Genomic DNA, 17,107 nt, shown 5'->3' with positions numbered 1-17,107 from the left:
TTGTGCGTTTTCACTGCTGCCCAGAAAAAAGAATTCCTCTGCACAGCAAAGAAGGGCGGTGTCTGTGGGCAATGCTGAACTGCCTGGCCATGTGAGCGGACTGCTATAACTTGGTCCAAACTTTTCCGAAGAGCTGGCACTTTCCCCTACTGAAGAGCTTTCCTGGCTAGAGCCATCTCGCACCAACTGCCGGAGGACATCCGGCTAAGGTGTACGCAGGAATACGAGCAAGTAGAGAGTTGTACAGGTAAGCAACGCGACCCCAGCAGCCTAAAGCCCTATGGTGGGCTTTAGAAGAGATGAGGCTTGGGCATGTTGGTATGACATACTTAAGGGAAATAAATAGCGCACAAGAGAAGACGGGACAAGCGAGGAGAGACAGGCAAGCGCTAACTTTCAACAGACGGTTTATTGCAAAATCGGGCAGATGCCTCAACGTACGCCTAAAAGAGCACGCGAAGAAAGTCAGAGGTGGTGTCGACGGGCATCTGGCTTTGCATTGCAAGACATGTGACTGTGACCCTCCTTGCCGTCCAATTTTTGAAGATACTGTAATCTTGTACCATCACCGCGACCAACTCACAAGGGAGATTGTTGAAGCGTCGAACATCGTGCGTTTTGGACCGGATTGTGTCAGTGAACCTTCCGTTAATTTGTCGGAAAAAGAGCTTTCATATCTGGCACGATAAGCAGATGTGCCGTCGAGGGGGTGTGTGTCTTGTTGATCTTATCTTCGATCCTTTTCTTTGTTGCCTTTCTGGACATGTTTATATATGCTCCCGATTTTGCAATAAACCGTGTGTTGAAAGTTAGCGCTTGTCTGTGTCTCCTCGCTTGTCCCGTCTTCTCTTGTGCGCTATTTATTTCCCTTAGGTGGGCTTTAACGTCGTCCAATCTGTGTCGTGTGCAGTCTAATAAAAGAGGGCCGTTTTTGGTGACCCCAGAGCCTGTTATACCGACTCAGCCGGTACTCCGCTCAGTAAAAGCTTCAATTCCGCACCAGTTAAGAGCAAAAACGTCAAACACCGTGCTTTATCATTGGTGGAGGATTTAAACTTTAGCCGCCAGTTTATAGTGCAAAAACTGCCACAAGGATCGGAACTTCAGCCGTTTTTTTTTTTTCAGTAAAAATGCACAAACTGGGCATACATTTTCTCTGTACTGTGTCGGAAAGGGTAACTTGGCAATGTGCTGCTTCGGGGTTTCTTCAGAAGCGCCTCTCAAAATATAAGCTTGAAGACCAATACTTAGTGCCTAATTCCACAACAGTCCTGCGGTACCGAGATGATAGTGACCAAGCTGGATGCCGTGCATTCAACATCGATGCTCAATACCTATTATATGCAATACCACGACCAGAACCTTTCATTCCTGCGAAAGAATACATCGCACAGCATAAAGACGAGTGAAAGTTTATTCTGCAGTGTCTCATTTCCGAAGAAGCATCTTTGAAACTGCTGTCCATGTATCTGTTGTGTACATCAGTCCCCTGGAGAAAGGAGCTATACATTGAAAAGTATTTAGTCTGTATTGGCCCCAGAGCAACTCCTGTCCTAACATCTTCCTTTCAAGAGTAGGTGGTGCTATCAGTAACAATGCAGGGCAAATTGCTGCTTGTGGCTTTTGCTTTGTAAACAGTTACCTAATTTTTGACAACAGAGGGTGCTCGACAACCGTTTTCTTGACGCCCAGAATTTTTTTAAAGGATCAAGGCTAGGCCTTAGTTTCATCGTAGAGCCACCTAAAGAAAATGCGCTAGAGTTTTTCGATATTCGCCTGTGTTTTAAAGCGGCCTATTCCTGTTGGCTTAGCGAGAAAGCACTACTTCACGAGGTCTAACCAGCTCACCGAGTATATGCGAAGCTTAACCTTGAAGGTGACATTGGCGATATCTAGAATACCAACAGTCCATGCAGAAGTAAGCTAAAAATTGCCGCGAATAGGTTTCGAACCCGCGGCGGCGTGAACAAATCACCTTCGCTGGTCCCTGCATTGCACATCGTCGTCTCCATCAACTTACATCTGCGGTGGAAAGTGATCAGATCACCTGAACCTCGACCAGAGCTTAACCTGAGTCTTATATCGTCGCCAGACGTGCCGAAAACCCAGAAAATCCAAACCATTAGCCAAACAGGCTAAATACATGATTTAGCCTGTCTGCTGGATTAAGGTACGTTAAAAGCCTACCCCTTTTTTCCATCCGAAATGCATGAAAGCACACTTAAGTTTTTCTTTTTTTCCGGACACACAAACAGTGAAGAATTTCATGGTCGTGACCAGCATTGGTGTTGCCATAAAAAAAAAATTCTTGCGTCCACACGTTTGCAGACAGTGTTCATCATCAAGTAATTAAATTGAAAGCAGAAGGCTACCCTAGCTCCGTGATAGCAGGAACTTTTTATAAATTGGCTAAGGAGGTTAAATGCGGTTCTACTGGCTCTCCGCAAGGCGACCGCTAAGGGAGAAAGAAATATGCTGTGTTTCCTTATCAGCATAAGACGACACACAATTTTAAGAACTGTGCGCAGCGTTACGGGATGGATGTAACGTTTTCTGCAGCCGTGGTTTGTCAGTGGTTATTGCACTCGGCTGCTGACCCGAAAGACACTGTTCGATCCCGGTCGCAGAAGTCGAATATCGATGGAGGCGAAATTTTAGAGGCCCGTCTACTGTGAGATGTCAGTTCACGTTAAAGAACCCCAGGTGGTCGAAATATTCGGAGTCCTCCACTACGGCGTCCCTTATAGGCTGAGTCGCTTTCGGGCGCTAAACCACCATTAACTAAACTAGTGTTTTTTCCTTGCTTTTAAATATGGCGGGTTCGCGTACACGTGTCAAGAGAAAAACAAAGCACTAGACATTGCCTCTTTGTCTGCCATGTAAACCTCGAGTCACGGTATGTTCTTCGCGTACGCGCTGGCGTCTACGAATTTCCTCTATCTTGCAGGTGTGTTTACATCGAACAGGCGGGACGGTGTTTCTTCATGAACTTTTCTAAAACTTTTCTGGAAAATTTTAACAATCTGTCTTCTTATGAGTATACCCATGTAGCAAAACATTGCGGGGCTTTTGAAAAAAGACAAAGAAGGTGCGCTATTATATCGCTATGATCATGCACCAACAAGCCCAAAAAGCTACGCTTTTGAAAGAAGGTGTGCCTTACGCTTCCAGATAAGGCTAAGATTTCATACAGCCATTGGGACCGTCGTACACAATACTCGGTCGAGGCGTGTATTGTAAGGGAAAAACCGAGTGTATCTGCTTGCGATCCTTCCCTTGTACTTGCTGATGGTGAGGTGCGGTTTCTGGACGCGACGTTGTGACGGCACCGGGTTGATAGTCTTCATTACCGGGTTCTTGTTACCTGTATAAATGCCATCTATCATCCCATAAAATTAAGTTGTGAGTCTTCGCGTGTACTGTCCACTTCTCCTTCTTTATTTTTTGTTTTCTACCGCGGTAAATTCATTTTCAAGATGAAGACATTGAGCAATTTGAAAAAAAGAACGTAGCATTGACCAAACACACAGAAAAGGCGAGGACCGGACGTGGACAGCCTCCCTGCACACTCAAGCTCGTCCCTCTCATTCACGGATAGCCGCTTGGGCCTGTTATTATCTTTTTTTAAAATACTTGATGTTCCCGCGCGTGCGTTATTTTAGCACTAATGCCAAGTTTCCGGAGTTCATTCATTTGCGAAGGTGGCGCCCACCCTGTCCTCACCATTTCTCCCTGCCCTATCAAAGCTAAGTTCTTCGGGGACACAGTATGTCTGACGACCTGGCCCCTCAGTATACTTTGTTTTGAGTAGAAAATTTTCCTCGCAGCAGTGACGCGCGATAAGCAGTCACAAAGCACTAAGGCCGAATTTCGGCATAATGACGACGGAAGAGACATTATATGAAATCAGGGCCACATGAGGTGTTTCTCTTCAAGCTCAGCAGCACAGAAAACACAGCAGAGAAAAAACAAAGTAGACTTAACTGGGGTGACTGGCGGGGCTGCGCTTGAGCTAAAAAAACGCAGTTGTAGCGCTCAAACCTTCAATTCTCATTTTTTTGTTCTCAGTGCGCGTCATCGCTCACGCTGGCCGCGCCCAAATCCTTCTTCTGCTTTCTCGCTGGTTCTGTCCAGAAAAGATGCTGAAATAAGCTGGCCGGTATTTACCAGCGGGCATGATTTTCACTTAAGATTGAGAATGATAATCAAATCTGCTGGTAGGGGTGCATGTATCGAAGCAGAAAGCAAAATTGCAAAATAAATATGAAAATGCTAAGCAATAACCTTCTTATCCGATGCGGCAGCGCAGTTGGCGAAAAGTAGGGATGTTTCTTTGTTTTTTATATTATTCCAAAAATTACTTTATATTTTTTATGACGTTTTCAAGAGATGTGTTGAATAAATCGTCTTTCGAATCACATACGGCGCGTGCTAGCCTGTCGGGCAAATCATTTAGCACATTAGATTTTGTGAGATTACTCCTGTGCAGCTTTACTTTGCACCAAGATTGAAATTTGTTACCACTCATTCATAGCGTTCCTTTTGCGCTCCTTTCTCGATCTCATGGAGAATAATTTTCGATCGAATAAAAACACCGTTTCAACCAACGCCCCAGCGCGCTGACGTTAGTATCAAGGAAATCTTGAAGGCAGGTTTTTAGACGTTCAATTAAGATGCGTCGTTGGCAAACAGGTAATCTTTGAAGGCGCCAAGTAATACTGGTTTTTTTCTAGGTATCGTAAAGGAGGTAACCTAGCACTAACTATGTGAAGATCAGACATCTCTTGTTCTATACTAACAGTGAAACTAACAAGATTGCGGGGAAACATCAACTACTCTAACAACGAATTCGCGAAACCTACTTGACGAGTTGGCTCATGAACTACTTGCATAAGTTGTGGGAAGCCACTGAGTTAAAATAATGTTTCTCTCCTGTTTAGCATAAGCATTGAGACACTTAAGGCGCTCGCAATGCATACCTGTCAAGTTATTATCGTCCACAAATAAACTTCAGCAATTTTTGTATTTTGGTATGTGATTTTAAAGTTTGGTTAAGCAGTCGTGTCTAAAACCGGAAAGTCTAAACAAACCATATAACACAAACTTTTTGCCCAGCAGCAGAATTTCACACATAGGAACGTAACTTCTGGTACATCGACCTGAAAGACGGCCTCAGTATTTTTTTTTTGTTTTTGTGAGAACAGCTACTACGCCACCATTATATTCCCCGTCTTTCTGAAATATACTGAGAATAGCAGAAAAGCAATCATCGTTCACCTAACTGCAAAACCCTGTCTGCGTGATTACACTTACGAGAGGGTACTGGTGTAATAGGGTTACTTTGAGCAAGTTTGTCTTATTTACTGTTTTATGCGTATTAGCATTCACTAGCTGGAACTGTTTCATCTGTTCATGTGAGTGACGGCATACCTCGTCTTGCATGTGTGTTCTATTATTCGAGTGGCGCTGGTTTACATACTTTCTTTGTGATTTATTTCTTCCAAAACATCTTTTTCCATTGACAGGCCATAGCTTATCAAAGCCACCATCTTTTTGTTTCTTTTCTTTCGCGCTTTTTATTTATTTATTTATTTATTTATTTATTTATTTATTTATTTATTTATTTATTTATTAGTACCTCACAGGCCCCGAAGAGCATTGGGTGAGGGGGGAAAATCGAAAAAAGGAATATACAGAAGAAAAAAAACCATAATATCGGTACAAGTCAAATACATGAAAGGAACACAAAATTTATACAAAACGAAGTTAAAATAACATCAGACACGAAAAGAGAAAGAAAAAAAAGCGAAACATGAACATGAGAAAAAAAAAAGCAACCAAGGGCAACAAAAGATGTGCTAATGAGAAAACAACGTTAAGAACAAATGAAACTGTCGTACATTTCGAACATCACTAGGGCAATAAATGTATACATAGAGGTTTTTTAAACTCACCAGGATCAATGAAAGAGATTATGTTGTCAGTAAGATCATTCCAGAGTTTTATTGCTCTAGGTAATGCAGAGGAAGTAAATGACAGCGTCTTCCCATATATCCGGTCGAAGCTCAGTTGATTGTGTAAGCGTTGTGAAGAGGGGAAAGGTCATTCCAGAAGTAACAACGAAGGACGGGTGTGAACATATTGATGGAACAAACACAGAAGTGAAATGGAGCGTACGAATTTCAAGCATCTGTATGTCATTAGGGTTTTTAAGCTTGGATACACTTGCGAGGGGACTATAATTGCTAAAAATGTACCGGGCAGCTCTGCGTTGAATGGACTCGAGCATATCTATGAGATATTTTTGATGGGGAGACCATATAGGTGAGATGAATTCCAGCTCTGGGCGAACAAATGCAAAATATGCAAGTTTTCGAACGGAGCTAGGTGAGTTCCGAAGGTTCAGGCATATGAAACCTATTGTCCTCGATGCCTTGTTGCAGACTGCAGAAATATGAGAAGACCATGAATGATTTGGTGTGAACTGAATTCCAAGGTATTTATTTGTACGACGTAACCCTTGATAGGAAGTTATAATTTATAGAGTATATGAAGTTAGAAATAACATGCTTGCGGCTAAAAGTCATTGATTTCCATTTATTAGGGTTAAGAACCATGTGCCAGTTTTTACACCAATCAACAATAGTGTCAGGATTATTTTGAAGGGTCAGGTGGTCAGTCTCAGAAGTGATCTTACGGTAAACAACACAGTCATCTGCAAAAAGGCGTTAGCGGGATGAAATGTTAGTGGGAAGGTCGTTAGTGTAGATTAGAAAAAATAAGGGTCCAAGTACGCTTCCCTGTGGTACGCCTGAGGTTACGTCACATAGGGATGAGGAAGAGCCGTTGACAACTGTGAATTGCTGAGGTAATGAGAGAAAGTTTCGAAGCCAAGATAATGTGAGGGAATTAAGAGAAAGGGTAGATAATTTTGTAAACAGCCGGCCATGTGCAACTCTGTCAAATGCTTTTGAGAAATCTAAAAAAATGCAATCTGTTTGCTGGTTATCATCCATGTTGAAATGCAGGTCAGTAGTAAATTCAAATATCTGGGTATCACGTGAGTAGCCTTTCCTAAAACCATGCTGATTTGATAAGAAGAAGTCATTTCGTTCTAGATGGTTGTAAATGTAAGAAGCGATAATATGCTCAAGTAATTTACAGCACATGCATGTTAGCGAAATAGGCCGATAGTTATCAGGAGAGTTTTTGTTACACGTTTTGAAGACAGGGAGGACTTTGGCTATTTTCCAGTCAATGCGCAGTTCTCCGGAGGATAGTGACTGCTGAAATATGTGACACAAAATCTGGCTGGAAATTGAAATGGTGTTTTTAAGCATCTTCGAGTTATGTTGTCCACTCCGGAAGATGATGATAACTTTAGATTTTTAATTAGTGATGCGATACCCTCAGCACCAACTGGGATGAATGGGTAGTCAGACTCGAGAACAATTGGCATACTGGTATGATCTTCCTTAGTAAACACTGATGCAAAAAAATCTGTTGAACGCAGCTGGACATTCACTGTCAGCTAGCGGCAAAACCATCAGTATTGTGTAGTTGTATGAGGTCATGTTTACTTTCGGGAGATATAGTCTGCCAAAACTTCTTAGGATTAGTCTGCAAAAGTGACGGCAGATCATGAGTGAAGTATTTGTTTTTGGCAGCGGTAACAGCAGAGCAGTACGCTTTCAAACACAGTTTATATCTTTCCAACGAGGTCGAAAAAAGATCAGATTTAGCTTTTCTGTATAGGCGCTTCTTTTTATTTCGTAGTTGACGGAGGGTCTTGTTGAACCATGGATTTTTTATGGCATTAGCTATTGTAATGAGAGGAACATGTTTCTCAATCAGTGCAGATAGTCCAGTTTTCTTCGGTAGATCGTTCGTTCCTTAGCGGGATTGTTGGATTGTTAAAACGTTTTTTTGGGGCCTGCAGTGAAAACCCCACATTGAAAAATGTGGCGAGTTCCGTGTTAATTTCATCATATCGTGCTTTACAATAATCTCTAATTTTTTTAGTTGTAATACCTGCAAACAAGCTCGGAACTCGAATACCAAACTGCAACATCTTATGATCCCTAAATGCATCGAGATACATAACCGGCCCTATGGTATCGGGAGCAGTGGATAGAGCTAAATCAAGGACATTAGAACCACGCGTATTTTGGCTAATCACTTGAAATAAGTTGAAATCTAGTGTTAGGTTGATGAATTCTGTTGCAGCATGATTAGTTGACAAAGAAGGCCAATCTATTTCAGGAAAATTAAAATCACCCAACAAGTAGACGTTGCTAGGTGAACTGTGTTCGACAGCGGCAGCAATGCTAGACCGAAGATCATGAATGAAAGAAGTCCCACAATCAGGCGGACGGTAACACACCCCAAAAAGTAAATTCGAAGATATAGTTTTGCAGGCAGCCCATACTATTTCGAGGTCAGAGTTGGAATTGATAGCAGTGAATGGCAACGTTTTTTTTAATAGCAAGAAACACCCAACCCCCTCTTTTATCTGCACGGTCATGTCTGTAGATATTGTAAGCATGGGCGTCTGGAAAGATTTCATTGTCTTTGATAACGACGTGCAACCAAGTGTCAGTTAAAGCAACTATATCAGATTCACTGTCTTGCAGAAAAGAGCAGAGAAGTACTCGCTTCTTCAGCGTATCCTGTGAACAATCGATCATCGGCTACGATATTCGAGATCGATTAGGCTTCTGTGTTAAAAGCACATCACATCCTTTATTGACTTCAAAGTTGTGCGGATTTGTTGAGGCTGTTCGGGAATTCGGGAAAGATTGATGTTTTCGCTCAAGTTTTTTGCGATCTTTAACACCAGACGTTCCGTGTCACTCACTAAATATACAGTTTAATGAGCTCTGTCTTCACTTTAATGATTTAATTTCAGAGATACACCTGACCATGTAATAATCGTTCGGAACTTTCTTCTGAGTCAGAAAGGAGTTTATTTCGGGATCGCCCCAAAGAAGCAACTTGCAAGCAATAAAGCATTCATATTCCAGGCCAATACAGCGATGGAGCCATGGCAGCAACAAAACGCCATGCCAGAAACTGTAAATGATATTTGTGCAGCCTTGACGATTTCAATAATATAACGCGGCCATCAAAGTGAACACCTTTTCTCTGTGCCTCAGAGGACGGCGTAGGAGACGACGCTCTTAATGAGAGATCTTTCTGCGACTGCAGGGACTTTAATCGACTTTCTCGTTTATCTCCTTATAAGGCGCTTAAATGTCGCGCGGTTGATGGGCACAGAGTATAATTAAACCTCTCGGAGGCTGTACAACTAGCAACCTTCAGAACGGGTAAAAGTATCCGCGTTAACAACATGGTTTATCCAGGTCCGTCATCCCCACTGAAGGTGAATTTGTGCATGGCTTCATTACAGTCGCTGGTTCCGGTGACGTTACGGTGCGATGACCACACGACATCGTCGGTAGGGTACGACGGAGCGTGCCCAGACAGATTTTTGTCGCTGAGAACCTGACATCCATCATAGCGGCATACGTCATGAGGCCACATGTGTCCACCCCTTTGTAACGCAGAGCAACCCACGCTGAGGGAGAAGTGTCGTTTACGCGCACATTGTAGGTAGAGACTGAGCTAACTTCTCATCATCACGAAGCGTCAAGCCATAAAAGCGAGAAAAAGGCTTAAACTGTAAGGGCATGAAGTCCTTTGAAGTTCCATTTGTCGTGTCATTAATCACGCCAACGCATTTTCTCCACAGCGAACGTCAAACCATGCACGCCTCTTTAATAAATGTCACCGCCTGCGACACATCCAGAAAATCCGTCCAGCGAAAAGGACTCCCACCATCACTTAATGACTTTTCCAAATGTAGTTCGCCACATAGGATACTCCGAGTGTGATTAACAACTCTATCGTCTCCGGAATAAAAAAAGAATGTGAGGATTCCGTTCAGGCACGTTTAAAATTGCAATGTCAGCAGTAATGAATCTCCGATAAAGCGTCTGCACAACTCAGTGGAACCGTTCGTGCGGAGAGTTGCAAATGGAGCGGTGAAAGGGTGTCTCTGTTCCGCCTGCGCTCGCGCTTAATGGCACGCGCAATGATTTCGACGTCTAATCACCCCTAGAGCCGAAGTGGAACGCCAGGCCGCGCCAGGCGCGAACGTTTACTCTCCAAATAGCGGCCGAGTAGAGGGAAGGCAAGGCACCGTAAAATATCCGAAAGCGCAGGGTAATTGCCCGACCTAATTATATACGCGTTCCAATATTTCCTGTCTGTCTTGTTGCTAGAAATGAAGAATATACAGCTGCCCTGATACTTTTATTAGGCATTATATAGCACGTGAAGACATTGCAAACTGAAAAAAAGAAGAGATCAAGTTCTCTCACGGATGATGGAATGACGGGGCGGGCGCTGGGACAGCCATGTTATGCAGGGTATCTTTTAAACGGGAAAGCCTAAAGGGTCCCGTTCAGAACGAAATTCGGCTTTGTTGGCATGTCGAGGGAAGCATGTGGCCCACCTGCCACCTGGGCCACATGACCCTGTGACGTCATCACAACCTGTCCTCCATAGCATGTGGCAACCTGCCTACTAGATTGTGCCCACGCAGCAGCTGGTAATTAACTTAATGATCGGTCGCGAGAGGTTAGGAGCAAAAAGAGCCACCAAGAGCTAACAAGCGCCACCGGTTGCTATGTTCGAAGCAGCCATCTTCCAGGACATTGACGCATCGCATAACTGCTGCACAACTGCGCGAGGAGTGCTATGAGGACTCCCAGTGATCTATGACTGTAAAGTAGAGAACGGCCATTTCCGCATATATCGGCTTGTAGGAAGAATCTAAGCGACTGGGAAGGAATATTTTTGCAGGAGGGATATCGCATTAACTCTTAAGGGTATGCTAAGCGTTATGTCATGCTTTAAGTAAGGACAGCGTCTGAGTCGGCGAGAACACACTCAGAGAAGATCCGAGACCACTGAAGGGACTCATTAAGGTAATTGGAGAGATTAAGCGTCCGCTCAAGTTTTTCTCTCTTTTCAGTTCCTTTATGTAGCGCGTAAAAATAGTTTCGTACCAGAATCTTTAAAGTTTGAGGAACAACCGACTTTGATGCTTTCATTACCGACAATTTTTTCAGTGAATGTAATGGTCGCATTATGCCGGCCATAAAAAGACAGCAAGAAATGCATTTTTTTCCTTCCTTGTGTTGACAGATGCCCTCATTTATTTAACCTTTCCTTCGTTGCAGTATTTTCTTTCGAAGTGTCTAATGCGATATACAGCAGGCATTCGGTCTGACTGTCATTCGAAAAATCTTCTTTCATAAAACCAAATGATTCTTCCATTCGGTGGCGCTAGGCTATTGGAACTGGTTACGAGTGGTGTCCACGGTCAATGAATATTTCTTCTGGTTAAAGGTATCCGCGCTATTTTGAGACCTCGGCATGTAATTTTAATTGTCAAGAAGGAGAGAATTATTTTATAGGCTTTTGTTGATCTTACTGTGCCATGTCGCCTCTTTTTGTTGTATTGTTCCATTATTTCACTTATTTCTCACTTAGTTGCTTTCATTTTTTAAGAACAACATTGGGAAGAAGCTCAGATGCCGCAGTGTTGCCTGGACTGAGCGTGTCATCCCATGTTAACGTTCACCACCTTGCAATGAGCTTCATACAGAGAAATAAAAGGGTAAAGTAAAATTTGAAGAAATGAAAGGTGTTTCTTGGCAATCTCACTTGTTAATCATGAGCGGACTAATTTCACTTGACATTATTCCGCTCCGTCAAATCTTCTCGACGTCCCATAATTGCAATAAAATTAAAGTATAAGATTTATTAGCAGAAAGAGAAGGTCTGTTTCACCCTAGGATCCATGTTTAAAAATTGGGCAGGTTTCGTCTAATCTGAAGCGGTGCGGTCAAAAATGGTTGGAGGTCAAGGCATCCTCTAAATTCCCCTTTTCAAGATGTAAAGAAAGCAGCAAAACTTAATAAATGTGATGTATATTGCAGAATTGGCTTTTAATTTCCGTGTAATGGAGCCCCTCAATTAGCACCTGAAGTTAAGTGGCTAGTGTCACCAGGGCGGCATTGAAATAAGTACTTGAAGGGGCAATGGCACGTCTTAGCACTGCCATATTTTATCAGATTGCTACTTCACAACACGCAGAAACAAAGTGAACAAGGGAGGGGGAGCCCATGGTACTTAGCCAGTGTTTCTACAAGATTACCTGTCTTATACTGGACAAAGCGCTCATCATTAGCAGGATTTAAATGTCCTTCGCTCCAAGGAGGAGGAAGTTACGGTCGTGGAGAAGAGTGCAGTGTGCCAAGGATGGTAGTACGGGGAGCATGGAGTTGAATATTGTTGTCCAGACGCGGCGGATGCTAAAAAGGATCAAGCGGTTGACCTGCTAAAAAATGGGTCAGCTCAGCAGGAAGGAATCTGGGGGGTACGTGGGGAGGGTGGAGAGATAGCGAACGTTGGTTTGAAAGGCTGTGGGTCCGAGTATGGTTTAGGTTTAGGTTTATGGGGTTTAACGTCCCAAAGCGACTGAGGCTATGAGAGACGCCGTAGTGAAGGGCTCCGGAAATTTCGACCACCTGGGGTTCTTTAACGTGCACTGACATCGCACAGCACACGGGCCTCTAGAATTTCTCCTCCAAAGAAATTCCAGCCGCCGCGGCCGGGATCGAACCCGCGTCTTTCGGGTCAGCAGCCGAGCACCATAGCCACTGAGCCACCGCGGCGGCGGTCCGAGTATGGAGAGCTGCGCCAAGTGACAAGGTAGGACTGTAAAAACAGGGAAAAAGCAATTTAGTAAAACGGCAGAAGGAAATACGGGCAAGGAAAAAATAAAATAAGAAATGAAAGAAGAACAGTAACAAATAAAAAATGAGGAATTGCACAGAGAGAGCGAAAAGAATGAGGTAAGGGGGCGCAAGCCAGGAGTCCCAGAGAAACTTTAAAGTGCCGAGAATAAGGTAAAAATAGATAAGAATAAACGATAATAATAAAAAGAGGGAAAGAAAGAAAAAGAAAAGGACGGGCCAGGGTAGGGCGAAAGAACAGATAAAGATATATGAAGTGCTTCCCTGTAGGTCATATCATTTTCCTTTCGTGTAGAAGATACCCATAGATAGTGCACGAAATCCATGTTCCGGACAACTCTCAAAGATAAATTGATTCTTGACAGAATGACCGCTTCAAGTGCTTCTCTAATAAAAAAAAACGTATGCGCGGTATAGGTAACAAATTTTGCAACTAAGTTGCATGTCGCGCTTATACACAAATTTTTCTACAAAACATAACGGTAGTAAGAAAAGCCAGGGGCATTTTTTTTCAGTAATGCCTTACAGCTTTCGCTAATTACTGACACCGAAACCTGCAGACGGATATTTTTGCATTGCCTCGTTATTTTCGTCGGTACTGGGATTACTATTAGAGCTGCCGCCATAAATTAAGATCTGGTTTCTATCGCAAGTTTAAAGACTACTTCTTGGAGAAACCAAGACGTAATAAAAAATATTGATATCCAATAGCTCTTAGCCATGATGTAAGAAGCGGCGGGGCTCAGCGGTAGTAAGTGAAAAAGTAAAACAAAACACGACTGTTTAAAAAAACAGCCTCAACGGTAATAATAGGGCTTTGCATTGGGACTCCTGCCTTATTAAAAGTTTTTTCCTCGAACTAGACATCTACTGGTTTTGGGACTCTACTGCGCACATCATGTTTCGAAGCACTAGTCTGAAATTTCAAGATAAAAATTTTTCGATAATACTGCTTATGTGCTGCCCAGCAGAAATGATAAGAAGCGTATAATCTGATAGGTCGAAACGGTCTAGGAGTTGTGCAGCAGGTATTGTACAACCGACGTTGCGTTGTACAAGCTCATTTCGACGTGCGAAGATACGCCATAAATACTCACCTCAATTTTGCAGCCTATACATTAAGTGCATCATAGGAAGCTATACGTTGGAGAGGTTACGAAGTATAAGCCATGGAGTGCAGGTGCCCGCGGAAGTTTTCGCCGCTGAGAACCCCTGAAATATCTCATTTTTCTCCCACAGTGACGGCAGCCTGAAAGTAACGAGCGGACGCCTAGGACGCAGGAGAGGGAGTAAATCAGAGCGTGCTGCTGATCCTTCCCTTCGCTGCTGTATCATTGGCCTGCGAAAAAGAATATAAATCCAGAAAGGACTACCGAGAGGGAGACTTTAGGCAGCCAGTTCCGCTGCGGTGGCTAACTTGAGCATACCCCTCGCGTGCGGGAGGTACGGTACTCAATCCCCATTGTTGCCCCGTGCCCCACCTGTTTTTCTACTGGATACAAGCTTTCCCCTGGCCTGGCCTAATGCTATCTTTCATTCGACCCCATGTCTCAGAGGTAAAAAAAAAAAAAAAACATGTTAACCATGCGGCTTCATTACATTTCTGCCTTTTCGCCATTCGAATAAAACGATTATTATTATAGCCATTAACCTTAAGTTAAACCTTTCGCTCCGTGCGGTGAAAGAAAAAAATCATATGTCATTTCAGGACTTTTTCTTCCAAATGAGCAAAATCCACAAAATGGAACTATTTAAAATTTTGCCGTGATGGAAACCTCATCCACTGATCTTACTTTTGCAAAAATTGTGAAAACGAAACGTGCCCAGCAATGCCGACATAACCTGCAGGCACATCCTATGTCAAAGAGAAAATTAGCCAGGTCCTGCCAACATGCTCATCAAAATACCCCAATCCGCTCGTGAGATCCTTCTTTGTCAGCTTGAGCCTCATGGGCCGGACTGTTTGTAGCCTGTTTTATTTATTCCTTTCGCAGAGCTTCTTCACCTCCTGCAGAAGCCTCTGCGGTTGCTCAGTGGTTACGGTTCTCGGCTGCTTACTCAAAAAACGCTGGTTCGATCCCAGCAGCGGCGGTCGAATTCCGATGGAGGCGAATTCTAGAGGCCCATGTACTGTGCGATATCAGAGCACGTTAAAGAACCCCAGGTGATCGAAATTGCCTGAGCCCTTAACTAAGGCACCCCCCTTAGCCTGAGTCACATTGGCACGTTATACCTCCATAAACTGAACCATCATCTTCTGCAGAGGATACTAGTTCTGCGGAAGATGTGAACTGTGATTACGACGACGATGATGAGATCATTACCCTTGCGCCGATGAAGCGAGAATGAGCTTCAGCTACTTTGGACATTATTGTGTTTAGTTGCACTAGTTAACAGCGGCTTTCTCAATTCATTATTACAAACGAAATGGGAGTCGCGGACACGCAACGACAATACTAGCTATTGTGCTGTCGTCCTTAGTCGTGTACGCCCGTACCACTTCGCTATCACTCATGAAATGAGAATGCTACAGTGACGCAAAATATAATCATGATTCCATATATTCTTGCTATTTTACATGTCTGCTGGCGAAGCGTAAGCGCTCAAAGAGAAAGCAGTCAGTTCTGTGCTTGCCTTGCGACAAAAGCCTGTAATTCCCGTTTACTTGCTTGTGTTGAAGAAAACAGTACACTGATTGCCCAGAACGAACGTTCTAATTATTGTGTGCTGTATTCACAGCTTATAATTTATTATGTTTAGAAACATAGCTTGAAAACATGATATCTTGATATGATATCTATGATATCTTGAAAACAAGTCCCGAAAGAAAGTTTTCTCAACAAAAGTGGACAAAGTCCAGAGTTTCATATCGAAAACAGCTTACAAAGTTTGCATTCTGATTGTGACTAAATTTGTCACATAAAATTACACATCGTACGGTTAAGTAGCTAATATAACAGCGTGGATAGCGCTACAGTTTTTGCGCAGAGCATACTTTCGTGGTTTTCTCGCTTTGCCTTTAGATGCATTTGGTTCATTTTGAAAAACAAAAAAAAACGCTTCATTTATGATATCGCTCTATATCAAATACGAACGATAGCTCACGGCATTAGGCTCATGTCAATAAAAGACGACGAATATAATGAACGTTCTGGCATTGCTTCGCATGTCATGCTTACCTGAAGGACGAACAGTTGAAAGAAAGAGTTAAGGTGTGTATCTGTGCTACGATGCTTGTGTAATATCCGCATAATTTAAACCTGTAATGCCGAGCTTGCAGCGGAGAAGCAACAGTTGCGCATTTTTGCCAGTGTATAGGGACTGTCTCAACTGCTCTCGTGACGTAAGATAAGATCAAGTTCTCCTCTGATGCTTTGGCGATCTCCTTCACAAGGCATACGACTATAATTAAAAATTATAGGCCCGTTCTGTCTCTGGAAAGCACGCCTGAGCAGCCATTTAAGGCGTACTGTACCCAAAGGCTTTCGGCAACCGGGCACTTTTGTTACCAATACTTCTCGTTTAAACATATTCGCAAACCTTACATATGGTGAACGCACGTGGAGTACCACTGTCCCGAAAAATAAAAATGCACAGAGCCATCTGCGCAGATGCTAGCGCCCGCTTGTAACGAGATTTTGGACGGTTTCACAAAGTGAAAATTCAAGCATGTTTACTTAGTGGATGTGCTCCGTATCCCCCGGGTGCTTAATTACGAGCTTTAGCATTATCTACAACTCCTCCTGGCCTGTTTCCCTTTTATTCGGCTTGATCTCCACATCTCTATCGTTTCCCTTGCGGCGATTGTGCTCTAGTCTGGACAGCCTCTCAGATATCCATTCTTTTTCGTTCTTCGGAGAATGCTTTGTCTTCGTCTAGCCTCGCCGCTTTCTTCGCCCCGGACAAAGGGTGGGCGGCCGCCACAAAGGCGTGCACTGATGCATAGCCGATCCGTTGGGACGCCAGGCCTCGTTCTCGGCGCACAGGGCTAGACTGGCACCGGGAGGAAAAAAGCGGGCTACGAAGAAACTCAGACGAGGAACTCGGCATAGAGTAAAGTTATTTTCCGCAGACGCTCTCTTTTAGTTTTTTTATAACATTTTATGTACTGATGTCCCTGCCAGATCGTTTGCCTCGACACAGTTCGTGTTTATGCAAAGTACTTCAACCGTCTGCGCTCAAGAAACAGTGAAAGTGTGTTTGTTGCTGCTATGGAGTCATGAGACCAGTAAGAAAAGAAAGCGGCAGGGTTAAAGTGATGTCTAGCGTTCACGCCTTCA

This window comes from Amblyomma mixtum, chromosome 3 (genome assembly GCF_055824585.1).
Source record: "Amblyomma mixtum isolate Tamu chromosome 3, ASM5582458v1, whole genome shotgun sequence".
NCBI classification, from domain to species: domain Eukaryota; kingdom Metazoa; phylum Arthropoda; class Arachnida; order Ixodida; family Ixodidae; genus Amblyomma; species Amblyomma mixtum.
The sequence above is the reverse complement of the archived record's forward strand: the minus strand, read 5'-3'. Positions refer to the sequence as shown.